Source organism: Saccopteryx leptura, chromosome 7 (assembly GCF_036850995.1).
Source record: "Saccopteryx leptura isolate mSacLep1 chromosome 7, mSacLep1_pri_phased_curated, whole genome shotgun sequence".
Taxonomy (NCBI): domain Eukaryota; kingdom Metazoa; phylum Chordata; class Mammalia; order Chiroptera; family Emballonuridae; genus Saccopteryx; species Saccopteryx leptura.
The window spans coordinates 49,809,619-49,824,177 of NC_089509.1; the positions used below are offsets into that span (position 1 = coordinate 49,809,619).

General features: G+C 36.3%; 1 non-coding gene across 1 annotated transcript; it reads left to right on the plus strand.

Annotated features, from left to right (window-relative positions):
• The first annotated feature begins 8,780 nt into the window (after positions 1–8,780).
• Positions 8,781–8,856, plus strand: TRNAN-GUU (transfer RNA asparagine (anticodon GUU)). The gene has a single exon. It is a non-coding gene; the product is annotated as a tRNA-Asn (tRNA).
• The last annotated feature ends 5,703 nt before the right edge of the window (positions 8,857–14,559 follow it).

A 14,559-nucleotide genomic window follows, 5' to 3' on the forward strand; every position in this document is an offset into this window, starting at 1 on the left:
GAGGTTAACAAAGGAAAAATGCACTGGTTGTGAATGCGGCTCGTGTCCAAATCTCCCTCCCAGTACATAAGGGGATGCCTTCACTTAGCTATTGCTGTCTCTGAACAGAGGTGAGAGGGATGCTGGTAATAACAAAGACAGTCCCCAATGATGGCAAGTCTAATTACAGGAGGGAAAAAAGTGCAGGGAAAGAAAGAGTTTGGTTTTCCCAAGACATCATTTTATTACCAGCTTGACACAGCAACTTTAAGGGTCATTTCTTTACGGTCACTAAAATACCAAAACAGTCAGAAAAAACAGCACAGAGGCCATAGCCAAAGCCCCTGATGCTTCATTTCTGAAAACATTTTCTCACAATGGCAGCTTTTAAAAATTGTTTCTACCCTTTTAATTAAAGAAACAATTTTCTTCTTCTAGATGTGTGTAAAATAGTCAACCGAATAAAAAGAAGAGGTAGGGTGGGAGGAGAAAGGTGAAGAAATAAACAGAAAGAAAGAGAAAAAGTGAGAGAGAGAGAGAGAGAGAGAGAGAGAGAGAGATCCAGAGGTTGAAAGCATTGAGGAAAGGAAAATATAATACCATTTGGGGGGGAAATTTTTCTGGAAATTAGAAAAATATTTGCCATGTATAATAGATTAGATTTTTTCAAATGTGTAATAATCTTTTAAACTTTCTACTCTTAATCATTATATAGGTTAAAGAGAAAAAATAATAAATGTTATAAATCCAGAAAACGTTCTTCTGAAATACTGTTATTTTTCCACAGTATATTCTAGTAAAGAATATTGATTATGTTTACTACACAGATATAAAAAAATGCAATGTCATTTTCTGAATATGAGCCATAATTCTCATTCTTTATTAATTTTGACAGAACAAGTTCAATTAGTCTGAATTCATGAAGATTTGCCATGAACATAGAGATATGTTTAGAAAAGGGAGGAACAATGCAAGTTAAGCATATGTATTAGAACTACCAATATCCTCAGATAGTTCTTTTTAAAAAAAATTTTTTATTTATCTTGTTTTACAGAGATAGTCAGAGAGAGAGGGATAGACAGGGACAGACAGACAGGAATAGAGAGAGATGAGAAGCATCAATCATCAGTTTTTTGTTGCGACACCTTAGCTGTTCATTGATTGCTTTCTCCTATGTGCCTGACGCGGGGGCGGGGCAGCAGCCAACCGAGTAACCCCTTACTCAAGCCAGCGACCTCGGGTCCAAGCTGGTGAGCCTTGCTCAAAGCAGCTGAGCCCGCACTAGAGCTGGCGACCACAGGGTCTCAACTCTGGGTCCTCCGCATCCCAGTCCAATGCTTCTATCCACTGCGCCACCGCCTGGTCAGGCTCAGATAGTTTTTATTACAGTTACTCTTAAAGCAAATTTCTGCACAAAATCCTGCCGTTCCATTCCTTTCTTTATAAAATTTGACATGCTTCTACTAAAAAACCTAAAATTACAGAGCTTCTAAATCACATTTGGTTGAAAATGAAATTTACATAATACAATATATTTTTTAACTGTAAATTTATGAAAACTTATTTTTTGTTTGTGTGTTTTGGTGTTCCTCCATGCCTAAATGCTACTCTAAAATGTGGACATGAAGTGGACGTCTTTAGATCCTTCGCTGTAACAGGCACATCGTTTCCTGCTTTAGGTAGTTGTCAGTGGAGAATGCAGCCACTCTCAGAAGAGACAAACTTTTCTTTTGCCAAGTGTTTTGATACAGTAAGTTCTTAGATTTACTTTCTTCTCTTTCTGATGCTATTTCATTTTCTCCTATAAAATTAGAAATTTCTTACCTGTTCTCAAGGTCCTGTATGTAAAAAGCATATGTTTCAGTTTGTAGATATTCAGAATATTTTTACATTATAAAGCTGATTCTTACCTGATTTCCTTACTTTCATTCTTCCCTCCTCCTTACATTATTCTTCACAGTGGGATTGGAGTATTTTTTTTAAATAGGAAATGAAATTGTATTACTAGTGTATTTTTAAAAAAATTTCAGTGAGTTCCTATTATGCTCAGAATAAAATGTAGGTTCATGGCATGGCCAACAAGGTCCTAATTGACTTCCACAGCATATTGCTCCAGTTTCTCTCCCCATCACTCACCACTTCTCTCACTGATCTTCCATCAACCTCCTTTCCACTTCCAGGTTGGAGCTCCTACTTTCGCTTGGAATGACTTTTCCCCTCCTTTTCCTTGGAATCTCACTTCAAAGGTTACCTTTCCAGAGAGAACATCCCTGGCCAAACTTCTAAAGTCCTTTCTTCAATGACTGTGTCTTCCCCTGGATATTGTCTCCAACTGCATTCTTCACAATCTACACGTGCTTGGTTATTCATATTTGCTTTATGTAGCCTGCCTCTCCTAGTCGACCACCAGAAGATAGCCTCATGAGAAGGAATATCTTATCCGTTCTGTTCTCTTCTGTAGCCTCAGAACCTAGCATAGTTATTGGTATATAGTAGATGCTCAACAATAAAAGAGTTTATTAATGATGAGAGGGCTCTGTCATTTCTATATGAAATCATTGAACTTCCAAAGAGGTAGACTGGTTCACGGTAATACTTCCTGAATATGGATCAGATCCTATGGACAGAGATCTTGAAAGGGAATTTTTATTTTTACCAAAATGATTTTAAAATTACTTAACCTAAATTCTTTGCCTAACTTACAGAAGCTTTTTGCTTTTCTGGAGTTCTTTTGTAACGGAGCTGTGTATCTCTGTGGTTTTTAAAATGACTACATTCCTGACTCCAGAAGCTCAAGGGACTTGGAGAACTAAAGATAGATAGAGCTAATTTTACAGTTATCAGTAATCATCAATAAATAGTACTGCACCATTTTGCTTACCACTTATCAGATTTAGAACCCCACCTGTATCACCAATAATGTCAATAAATAAAAGTTTCAATGTCACCCAGATATCTTTGGTACTACTTTTTGACTGAGATTTTAGGGATGGTAGGGATAGAATTAATAAGAAATTAAAATAGAAATATATATATATTTTTTTTCATTGGACATATTGAGGTTTTTATGGATCTGTGTATACTTTGTAAGAATGTTCAGATGATGGCGCTTTCTGTTACCGTAATGAGATAACTTATGCTGAGCCCCTAGAAAGCTTTAGGATGAGGGCTAGTTACCAGCAAGGCCAATTACCTGATTTGCGGGTTGAAACTTTGAAGCATACAACCTCTCTGCAAGGAGTGGAGGGTAGGAATGATGATAGAGATTGAATTGAAACCTCACTAAAAACTCTGGATATCATTTCTTTCTAGAACTTCTTCTATGTAAGTCTTCTTCTAGTTGGTCTTTCTTATCTGTATGTATCCTTTATAAGAAAACAGTAATCTTAACTATAGCATTTTATTTTATTCTATGGACTATTTTATTGAATTATTAAGCCTAAGGGAGTTGGGAAAAACCTCAGATTTTTATCCAGTCAGTCAGAAGTGCAGATGGTGTAGGTGGTCTGGGGACCCCAGAGTGAAGCTGGTGTCTGAAGTTAAGGCAGTCCAGGAACTGCACCTTTAACTAGTAAAGTCTGATGCTAACCCCAGGTGGTTAGTATCAGAATTGTACCTCAATGTACCCAATTAAGGCTCAACAGAATAGTTACCTATTCTATCAGTATTCTAAAACTAATTTAGGTTTCCCAACCCCTTCATTCTTTATAACTGCAAGAAGTTAGGTGCCCTCTCCAGTATTTCTGAGGTCTCATGAAGAGGTACTCACAGGTGCTTGTCTTTTATCAATTTTGATCCATGTTCCTGATCAACTTTTTTTCCTTTCTCTATTCAACAAGTTTCATTGAGCTCTTTGTAAGAAGTAGGCATTGTGTCAAATCCTAGGTATTGGGTTATATCAGTGCCTAGGACAGAAATGTTTTTTCTTTTAATGGATCTCATAGCTTATCGTCATAGACCAAAATATCCTAATGAGCAGACAAACGTGTGATTATAAATGAGTCTCTTTATCCCTCATGATGCATTTTCTCTTTCCTCAAGAATTCACTGCAAACATGGTCACATGGTCACAGCTCTTTCTCCTTTTTTTATAAGTTGCCTCTAACAAAGTGTTCATGTCTTATATACTTTCAATATTTGTTTGAGAATAATGCAAAGAAAATACTGCACAGAGGTAGAAACTTTTTTTTTTTTTTTTTTGCAGAGACAGGGAGAGTCAGAGAGAGGGACAGATAGAGACAGACAGACAGGAAGGGAGAGAGATGAGAAACATCAATTCTTTGCTGTGGTGCCTTAGTTGTTCATTGATTGCTTTCTCATATGTGCCTTGACTGGGGGCTACAGCAGACTGAGTAACCCCTTGCTTGAGCCAACGACTTTGGGTCCAAGCTGGTGACCCTTGCATAAACCAGATGAGCCCACACTCAAGCTGGCGACCTCAGGGTCTGGAACCTGGGTCCTCCACTTCCCAGTCCCATGCTCTATCCACTGCGCCACTGCCTGGTCAGGCAGAAACAACTTAATCTAACTATCAAACATCATTCTTTCTAAAATTCTTAACCTACCATTGCTATAGGAAGTCCATTTGGGGACATTTTCCTCATGCCTTCATGTTGCTTGTCCTTCTTCTTTTTTCAGATATCTCCTATTTTCTCTCCTCTTCATATAATTTACAAAATTCCAGCTAGTTTATTTTGAAGAGCTCCCTTATGGCTAAATTTCTTCCTTTCAGACAACGCTTAAAGAATATGGCTACTATGGACATAGATAAAAGTGAAGTGGTTACCAAAAGAAGGAGTGTGGAGGGAGAGGAGTAAAGAAGGACAAATACATAGTGATAAAAAATGATTTGACTTTGAGTGATGGGCACACAACACAATCAACAGTTCAAATGCCATAGAGATATTCACCTGAAACCTGTGTACTCTTGTTGAACAATGTCACCCCATTAAATTTAATTTCTAACAAAAAAGAATGTGGCTACCTGTGCCTGACAAACATGCTCATTAACATATGTTCCTACATAAAACAGCAGTCTTCCTTCTACTATATCCCCACCCACCACCACCAAATGCAAAAATGTCTTCAAGGGAAAAAATAACATTGTAGCACCAGAGATGTATTACAAATATTGAAGGTTTATTTCTTAACACTTTTTCTTTTCTATTGCAATATTCTCTTTTGTCCAGTTTGAGTAAGATAGAATATTGTTTAGAGCAGGGGTAGTCAACCTTTATATACCTACTGCCCACTTTTGTATCTCTGTTAGTAGTAAAATTTTCTAACCACCCACCAGTTCCATAGTAATGGGGATTTATAAAGTAGGGAAGTAACTTTACTTAATAAAATTTATAAAGCAGACTTACAGCAAGTTAAAGCATATAATAATAATTCCTTACTAAGTACTGTATGTCGGATTTTCACTGTTTTTATAAAGAATAAATCTTTATAAAACAGCTTACTATAGTTAAATCTATCTTTTTATTTATACTTTGGTTGCTCTGCTACTGCCCATCATGAAAGCTGGAATGCCCACTAGTGGGCAGTAGGGATCATGTTGACTACCACTGGTTTAGATCAATATTTACTTTACATGTTTATTAATAAACCTGTAATTAATCATGTGGGCAAAAATTATGAATTTTATTTAGCCTGTTTTGTTTTCCTTTAGTAACATAGGTTTTTAAAACATTTATATCTATCTATATCTATATATGTCTATCTTTATATTGGGAGAATACATGTGTATTTGTGTGTATGTGTATATATATAATATAAGCATATATTGTTATATTAGGCTATGACAAACAATATTGGAAAAGAAATTTAAAGCGTTTTGCAAAGTCTCATTTTATTTTTTTTCTTCAGTTAAGCATTGGTTACTTGTATATGCAAAATTATTATTCATATCATTTTTTCCCTAAAATGGCCAAATAATTGATTTGAATATATTTTGCAGAAATTACTGTGACTTGGCTTACTTTAATTAATTTTGCATGCATAGACATAAGTATTGCCTTAATATTCCCTCTATCAAGCACATTTCCTATTGAGATGACGTCAAAGGACTTTGCGGCGTGGACAGACCCATAAATCTACCAAGTTTCATACTGAGATGAAGATCTCCAAACTCAAATTCGGTATAGGTCATAAGCAGTGCAATGAATCACATTCTCCAAAGGCATTTGACCTGACTGCAAATTATTTCCATGTTTTGTAGATGCAACAAACTGTATAAGGATACACTGTCCCTCTTGCCTATAACCCATGGGAAATGATGTACGTGCATACTGAGCACACCTAGCATGTATGTTATACCCTGAGTTGAGTATGATTTCCAGGACTACAACAAATCTTATTTTATTTGACTGCATTCTGCTTTCAAAGTATTTTTAAGTGCCTACTGTGTGCCAGGCACATTAATTGAAGAGCTGAGAGGAGAAACCATCATTGACTCCTTAGTAACCAGTTGAAAACCACGACAAACACAGAGACAAAAGCTTTACATTAAGAAATTTTCTTCTCTTTTGTTCGAAATGACTTGTGGCAGTTTCTCCTCAGTGTAATCTATTAGAATGGTTGGTTGCCAGACACTGCTTAGCTGTTATCATACACAGCAAATAATTTTTAAAGTTATCAGTTTCCTGTTTTTAAAGAAAGCACAAAGTATATAGTGGATTGGGGGCAGATTTGGCATTGGTTAAGGTTTTAATGCCAAAGAATGAAATACTGATGCAGACCAAAATAAACCACTATAAAATCTGCCTGTCAAAATAAGAGTTATGTCTGTTCTCTGTAGACATAGAATTAGGCTTTGAATGTTTTCTGTTATATAGAACTCCACAGAAGCTGCTAACAGCTGTGAAGAGAGTGTCAAATTAATTTGAAGTTGGAGTCAGACCATCAAATCTTTCCAAAAGAGTTTTGATTTATTAAGCTTAAACTGTAGCTATATATGGTTTTCTTGTTAATGTACAAATGGGGACAAGATGTCATTTTCCCACCACTCTCTTTCCATTTATGTTCTTTAAATGCCCTTTAAGGCAGAGAATCTTGAAGTGAGAGACCAAGCTTTACTGGCTTTGGTATGTATAATTAATTAAAAGAAAGGAAGAAATGGATGGTGAAAAAAAAATTAGTCTACTATTTCACTTCTATAAAACTATTCTTGTTTATTTCCAAGTCAATAAACTAACAAGAGATAACAAATTTAGGAAAGGAAATAGTTGATTTGGGCAGCTTTTCTGAGGAAATCCAAAGATTAAAAAAAAAAGTCTCACTCTCTTTTGGTTTCATACTCAGAGGACAATGCCCCCGAAATCTTTGCAACTTAAACGTGGTGTGCAACTAAGAATAATTGGGTTCTAATTCTGTTTGCGCCTTAGCTAGCTTGGATCACCGTCAGTAAGTTATCAAATGTATCTGGGATTCAGATTTTATTTGAAAATAAAGAGGTACATTGTTTTCAGTTGTGCATCAGGGGGTCCAAGAAGCATTTTCACAAAGGTTATAGAACATGGGCTGACAGGCAGGACTCACCAATTCCCACCTTGACGAAAGCAGCTCTGATTCCCTCAGAATCATTTCTCTGCCCTTCCAAATGTAGTTTTGTTTGGCAACGATTTTGACAGTAAAACCAGAATAGCCCTGTGCTGCAATCACATCTTTTTCCTCTTAAAGTTTATGGCGATGGCGCTACCTCTATGATCTCTATCTTTGTTATCCAGCTCAAGCTACTAGTTCCCAAGCAATTCATTTTCTTTTCCGGTGAAAAGCTAGAATGGAGTAAAATTAAACCAAGTAGGTGGGTTTCCCTTAAGACATGATCCAGATTTCACTTGTGCAGGGAGTCATTGAAAGCTGTCCAACTCATGGAAAAGAATCATTAAATGCAGTAAAATAGCTTTAGAGACTTTATAGTGGTTTATTTTAGTCCATTAGTAATTCATTTTTGGCATATCAGCCTCCACTAATGTCAAGTTGTGCTCTGAGACTTTTGCAAAATAGATCACACTTAAGCATATTTTCCAGCTCTCAAAGCAATACCGAACATTTGTGCAGGCTTTTTTTCAGTCCTGTACATAGCTAAAAAAGTTTTTTTTTTTTTTTCTGCTGCCTTAAGTACTATTAACTGTCTCTCCATTGCCAAACACACAGCCTATTTTTAGCTCTACCTTCTTCTAACAGTCTAAGACATAGGTCAGCAATAGCTTTCTATCATTGGTATAAATCATCCCATACCTTTGTTAGTTCCCTATCTTGTTCCTTTTTATAACTGTTTTTTTTTTTTTTTTTGCTTTAGATATATTAATTGATGCTTTAAAATATGCTCTGATAATAGATCTATGCTTAACCTGTCTTTCCAAGACTCTTTATTATTTTTTGCAGGTCCTCATGTCCATATAGATGATGCCCACATTTGCACCCCAACCCTATCTTCATTTTTTTTGGCTCCATGATATTTTTCATAGATGTTACATCAACATCTCCATTTATTTGCTTCAAGCTAAATTTAACTTCCCCCCATTTCTTAGCTCCATACTAGTCCTTCCTTTCTTATTTAGCCTTATTTCATATATATGAAATACAGACAACAGTATGGTGATAGCCAGAGGGAAAGGGGCTGGGGTGAGATGCAGGTAGGCAAGGGGGAGATAAATAGAAAGGAAAAAGACTCGACTTTGGGTGGGGAGTGCATGATGCAATATAAAGATGATGTTTATTGAATTGTACATTTGAAACCTGTATGGTTTTATTAATTCGTGTCACCCCCAATAATTCAATTAAAAAAAGTATACTAGGCCCTGGCCGGTTGGCTCAGTGGTAGAGCGTCGGCCTGTTGTGCGGAAGTACCAGGTTCAATTCCTGGCCAGGGCACACAGGAGAGGCGCCCATCTGCTTCTCCACCCCTCCCCCTCTCCTTCCTCTCTGTCTCTCTCTTCCCCTCCCGCAGCCAAGGCTCCATTGGAGTAAAAGATGGCCCAGGCACTGGGGATGGCTCCTTGGCCTCTGTCTCAGGCACTAGAGTGGGTCGCGACAGAGTGATGCCCTGGATGGGCAGAGCATTGCCCCCTGGTGGGCGTGCCGGGTGGATCCCGGTGGGGCACATGCGGGAGTCTGTCTGACTGCCTCTCCGTTTCCAACTTCAGAAAAATACACACACACACACACACACACACACACACACACACACACACACACACACACAAAGTATACTAGCGACAAAAAAAAAAAAAAAAAAAAAATCTAACCATGGCACCAAAGCTTCTAAGTCCTTTAGTCCTAGAAAAGCAGTTTTTGGACCTTTTCTCCAAAGCATAACATATCTTCTTCAACTCTAATGAAAAAAGAAATAAAAATGCTAGAAGAGCAGTTCCAGTAGAAGCAATGGTTAAAGTCTTATCTGATAACATTTTTCCTCCCTCACTTTTAGGCATTAGATAAAAGTGAAACCTACTTTCTTAAAATTCATAATTAACAGTTATTTTCCTTCAACATTTTTTCTATTTGGTCACCAAACTTTATTTTTTCTTCAAATCAATTTTGAAAAAATTAATTTTGACTCTTTGAAAGTATTTTCAAGAATTATTTTGTCATCCATCCTTCCATCCATCCAACCATCTATCCACCCATTCATCCATCCTTTTATCTAAAATATTTATTGATCCTACCATATGCCAGACATTGTGCTAAGCACTGAAACTATAACTATAGTAAAGGCAAATAAGGTTCTGTTTCCATGGTAATATTCTGGATCCCCAACTATAACAACACTTGTATTTTGAATATAGAAAATGTACATTTAACACTTGCTAATGAACTGAATAGAAACTGATTAATTATCTGTCTTTTCACTTTTCTAAACTATTGGCTCTCTATTTTCTTTTTATGCACCTCTTTATTAGGGCTAGTTGAGTCTAAGGCAGTAGTTCTTGACAATGTTTACAGTAATTTTGTTTCCCCACCCTCCCCTCTTCCTTGGTAACATTCTTATTACAACTGAAATTGGGTAGGGCTGCTGCTGGCATCTAGTGAATAAAGGCCAGGGACACTGATTAACGTTCTGCAATGTACAGAACAGCCCACACAATAAAGAATTACTCAGCTGAAAATTCCAACAGTGCCAAACTTGAGAAAATCTAGTCTCTGTGAGTTCACATAAATTCACTTTTTAAACAAACAGTAATCTTTTTGTTCCATTCATCAGATGTTTTTAATATTTTGTTTACTTTTTTATTTTTTTATTTTAGAGAAGAGAGACAGAGAGAGAGAGAAAGAGAGAGGAAGAAGGGGGTGGAGCAAAGTATCAACTCCCATATGTGCCTTGACTGGGCAAGCCCAGGGTTTTGAACCGGCAATCTCAGCATTCTAGGTCGATGCTTGATCCACTGCACCACCACAGGTCAGGCTGTTTTTAATTTTTTTAACCAAATAGTTTCTCTTCTAATGCCACATTTTGAGCTTTTTTGCTTTTATATTTAGGCACTGCTCAAATAATTATTTATTTAACATAAAAAAATGACAGATGCTTTTGAATATAGAGTATTCTGGAAGAAACTAACATAAAATACTGACAAAAACTAGCATACATAATGAAATATAGTTTTTCTTAACTTTAAGCAGTCCAAAGAATAAAATGACTTTTTTACTGCAGAACTTAGAAGCATAATATTAAAATCAAAGGTTTACGATCATTCTATTGTTCTACTCCTCTGTGTTCACCATACTGGCTTTGTCCTCAGATGGCTCTCCTTTGTACTGAAAAGTATCTGCTGTGGTTCCAGGTATCCCATGTAGATACAAAATATATTCAGTAGAAAAGGTGGGACTGTTTTCTTCTTTGCACATCTATTTAAGAGCAAGAAAACTTCTCCCAAATGATCTCCTCTTGTCCTATTGTATGGAAATGAGTCAAGTATCTATCCCTAACCAATCTTGGGCAAAAGGAATAAAGTACCAGGATTAACTCCAACTATTCAGAGTTTATCCATGAATCATATGGGAGATGGGTGGACACTTGAACAAAATTGGGATGCTACCAGGAAGGAAGTGGGGGCATGGCTGTTGGGAAGGATGTTATAAGTGGACACCCATTTTAACTGTAAGATCTATAATTGAGACCCTGAAAATTCATTGCCATTGTAAGTCTCATTGTGCTTTCAGAAAAACAAAGATATTATTAACCTTCTGTTTCTAAAGTTTATTTATATTTTTTGATTTTTAATTTTTTAAAATTTGATTTTTGGGGTGACATTGGTTATTAAAGTTATGTAGGTTTCAGGAGTACAATTCTATGGCATTACCTCTATATCATACTTTGTGTTCACCACCCAAAGACAAATTTTCGTCCATCACTCTTTATCTCCCTTCACCCTGAGCTACTTCTCCACAACCCCCTTTCCTTCTTGTAATCACAATACCGAAGTAGAAAAATTATTCCTTGTTCTTTCTAAAATATGTGGGAATACACTTCTACTTTACAAGTGGCTATCAGGGCTGGGAAAAGGGGTGCAGTGAGTGAATCACCTAGGGCCCAAAATTAAGGAGGCAATTATATTTTAGCTGTGCCTCCTTAAATTTTGTGTCTTAGACACCTCAGTTGCCTCTCTCTGGTCCAGGCCCTGGTGGCGGTATTATAGTGTGGGCCTTAGTTTGCAATAGAAAAAAGTTTTAAATATTTGAGAGTAGACAATACAATTGCCATTTAACATGCAATATAACATTTTTTTTTTCTCTATGGGACACCTTGAAAATAATTCCCAGCTCATGGAAGGATAATTCTGGCCATTGCCTTATAACAAAACATGGCAATGGTTTTTTTTAATCCAGTAAAACTTGGTTATAAAATACTTTTAAAAATACTTTTCTCTTGAAGTCTTGACATGATAAGCACTGGGTGTGACCCAAAGATGGAATGAAGAACAGGAACGGAAGACTGTTTCCTTAGCAACAAGAGCCATGTTCCCTTTGAAACAAGAAACCAAAAGAAACTGTTCCCCTATATTTTTGTTTCCTCCAGTTTAGTTAAACAGCAATGGCATAGAATAAATTCAATAAATAAATAACCAAATTTATTGAAGACCCTGTGCAAAGCAATAATTGTATTTAAAAATTTTTATATACAACTTCTTATTCTATTATCCATTCAGCTATATCATTAACTGTATGAGTAATGCTGTAAAGCAAACAATCTACTAAAATATCAGCTCTGGCTGCATACAAGAATTGCCTAAGGAGTTTTTACAAAAAACTGAAAATGCTTGGACTCTAATAGAACATAATGTAGTTGTGTTCATCCAGCATCAGCATTTTTAAAAAGCCCCCCCCCCCAGGTGATGTTAATGTGCAGCTAGGATTGAGAACCACAGCCCTGCGAAAATTTATGGCATTGACAAATCAGCTAAACAATTGGAATTACATCAGTTAGAGATTAGAGTGTATAGAAAATTTCAGAAGGTGCAGTTCAAATTCCTCTCTGATTTATTGGTTTTTAGGACAAGGCTTCAACAAACTAATAAATCAGGGTCTCCCAGTTAGTCAGTTCCTTAGTCTACCATGGTTTTGGGGGTGTGGGGAGTAAATAAAGTGTTAGTGGGAAGTCTGTAGCTGCCACCAAACTCACCCCAAATCTGCTTCCTCACAGCCTCTAGGGGCTATGTCTAAGTGAATAACAAACTGGGAAGATTCCACCTTACTATGTTTTGACTAGACATGCAGCCTCAAAGCTCTGAGAAGGGTTGGCCACAATGGCTATCTGCCCTCTTCCTGCTAGAGCTGGAACTCATAAATACTGCCCAGCTTCTCCATGGTCATTTTCCAGAATGTGTGAGAATTTGAAGACGATCTTTCAGTTCCAATGCAGAGTGGTGGACCACATTTTGTATGGAGACAAACAAGACTTTAATTCCCAAATCTGTTTTTTGTTTGTTTGTTTGTTTGTTTGTCTTGTAATATATGTCAGGTAATAGAAGACCAATATTATCTCTTTCAGTTCAAATGCCCAAATATTAAAAAACTGCTTTTTACAATCATTAACTCATCTGTTTTATTATTCTACAGGGTTTCATAGAGGACCTACTATGTGCTGGTGTGTGTTAAGTGATGAAGTTGTGAGTATGAATAACACATAGTTTGTATTTGTAAGTACTACAAAATCTAGATAGGAATATAGACAAGCACAGAGTTTGATACTCATATAATATAGGTAAGTCCAGGGAGCTATAACAACTCCAAGAAATACCATATCAACTGGAATTGAAGGATGTCATTGGAAAATAACTCAGCTAGAAAACAAAATTTAAAAAGTAGTAAGGGAGATAGCATGCTAATTTAACCTATTACTAGAAAGTAAGCTTCTAAGAAAATAGTAAGTGAAATACGTGAATGTTTAAACCAATGGATAAAGAACTTTGCATATGGTTAATCCAGCAAATATTTATTAAACATACAGTATTGAGAACAGCATGGGTAAAGTGGAAAACAGTTAATGAGAGGCTTAGTCCTTATTTTTTAACTTAGATTTTGTTTGGTAGGGAAGGTAGATATTTATAATAAAAATGACAATGATAATAAAATCATACTGATAAAATATTTTTGGATTCTCTAGAAACTTTCTACCAAATTATGATTCAAGGAATAGCAATATTGGCTTCACTAAGAAATTTGTTAGAAATGCCAGTCCCATCATAACCCTATTAAATCAGAATCCACATTTTAACAAGATCCCCAGAAGAAGTGTGTGCACACTCTAGTTTGAGAGGCAATGATTTATAATATGATAAATGCTTTACATGAATTACCTCCTTAAAATTGCACGATAACCTTCTGAAGGAGGTACCAATTTGCACCTAAATTTGACACCTGAGGAAGTTGAAGCTTAGAAAATGTAAGTGATTTTCCCAAGGTAATACAGGTAGTAAAATGACAGAACTGTTTGAATCACTGTAAATTGGCTTTCAATCCCATGTTTTATGTATTTACAAATAGTACTTAAGAAGTAATAAGAACTAACCTGGCAAGTAGCACATGTCGGAAGCTGGATTGGCTCCATTCTGCAACTGCCAAAAATCAGAAGCAAATCATCTTTTTATTCAACAGCCACAGCAATTTATCTGCATGGTGTCACTAGGAGCTACATTGGACACAAAAGGTGGTGTAGACACATCAAATTTGCCATGAGTCTTCTAAGAATCAATGGGTACACCTACTTCTGTATCAGAGCTTCACCAGAGGTTTTTAGAATTTGAGACTCTGCTAAATTATCCCCAGTGATCAAAACCTTATGCTGAATTTTATGGGCTACAGGAATCCTTGGACACTGGTGGGCCTGTCTAGCTTAATACCTGAAATACAGCTTTTTTTTTTTTTTTTACAATGTATTGAGTTAGACTCAGATAGTATGCAACATCTGAAATAGCCCTTCAAAATTCTATTCACTGCCAGGATTGAGTTGGAGAAAGGAAGAAACTACTATGTGGCAAAGGAAAAAATTTCAAGCACTTCCTCTGTTAGTTTCAATCAACAGAAGAATACATTCCCCTAGCTAAAATGAAAACAAAATAAAATATTAAAATGTCTTTT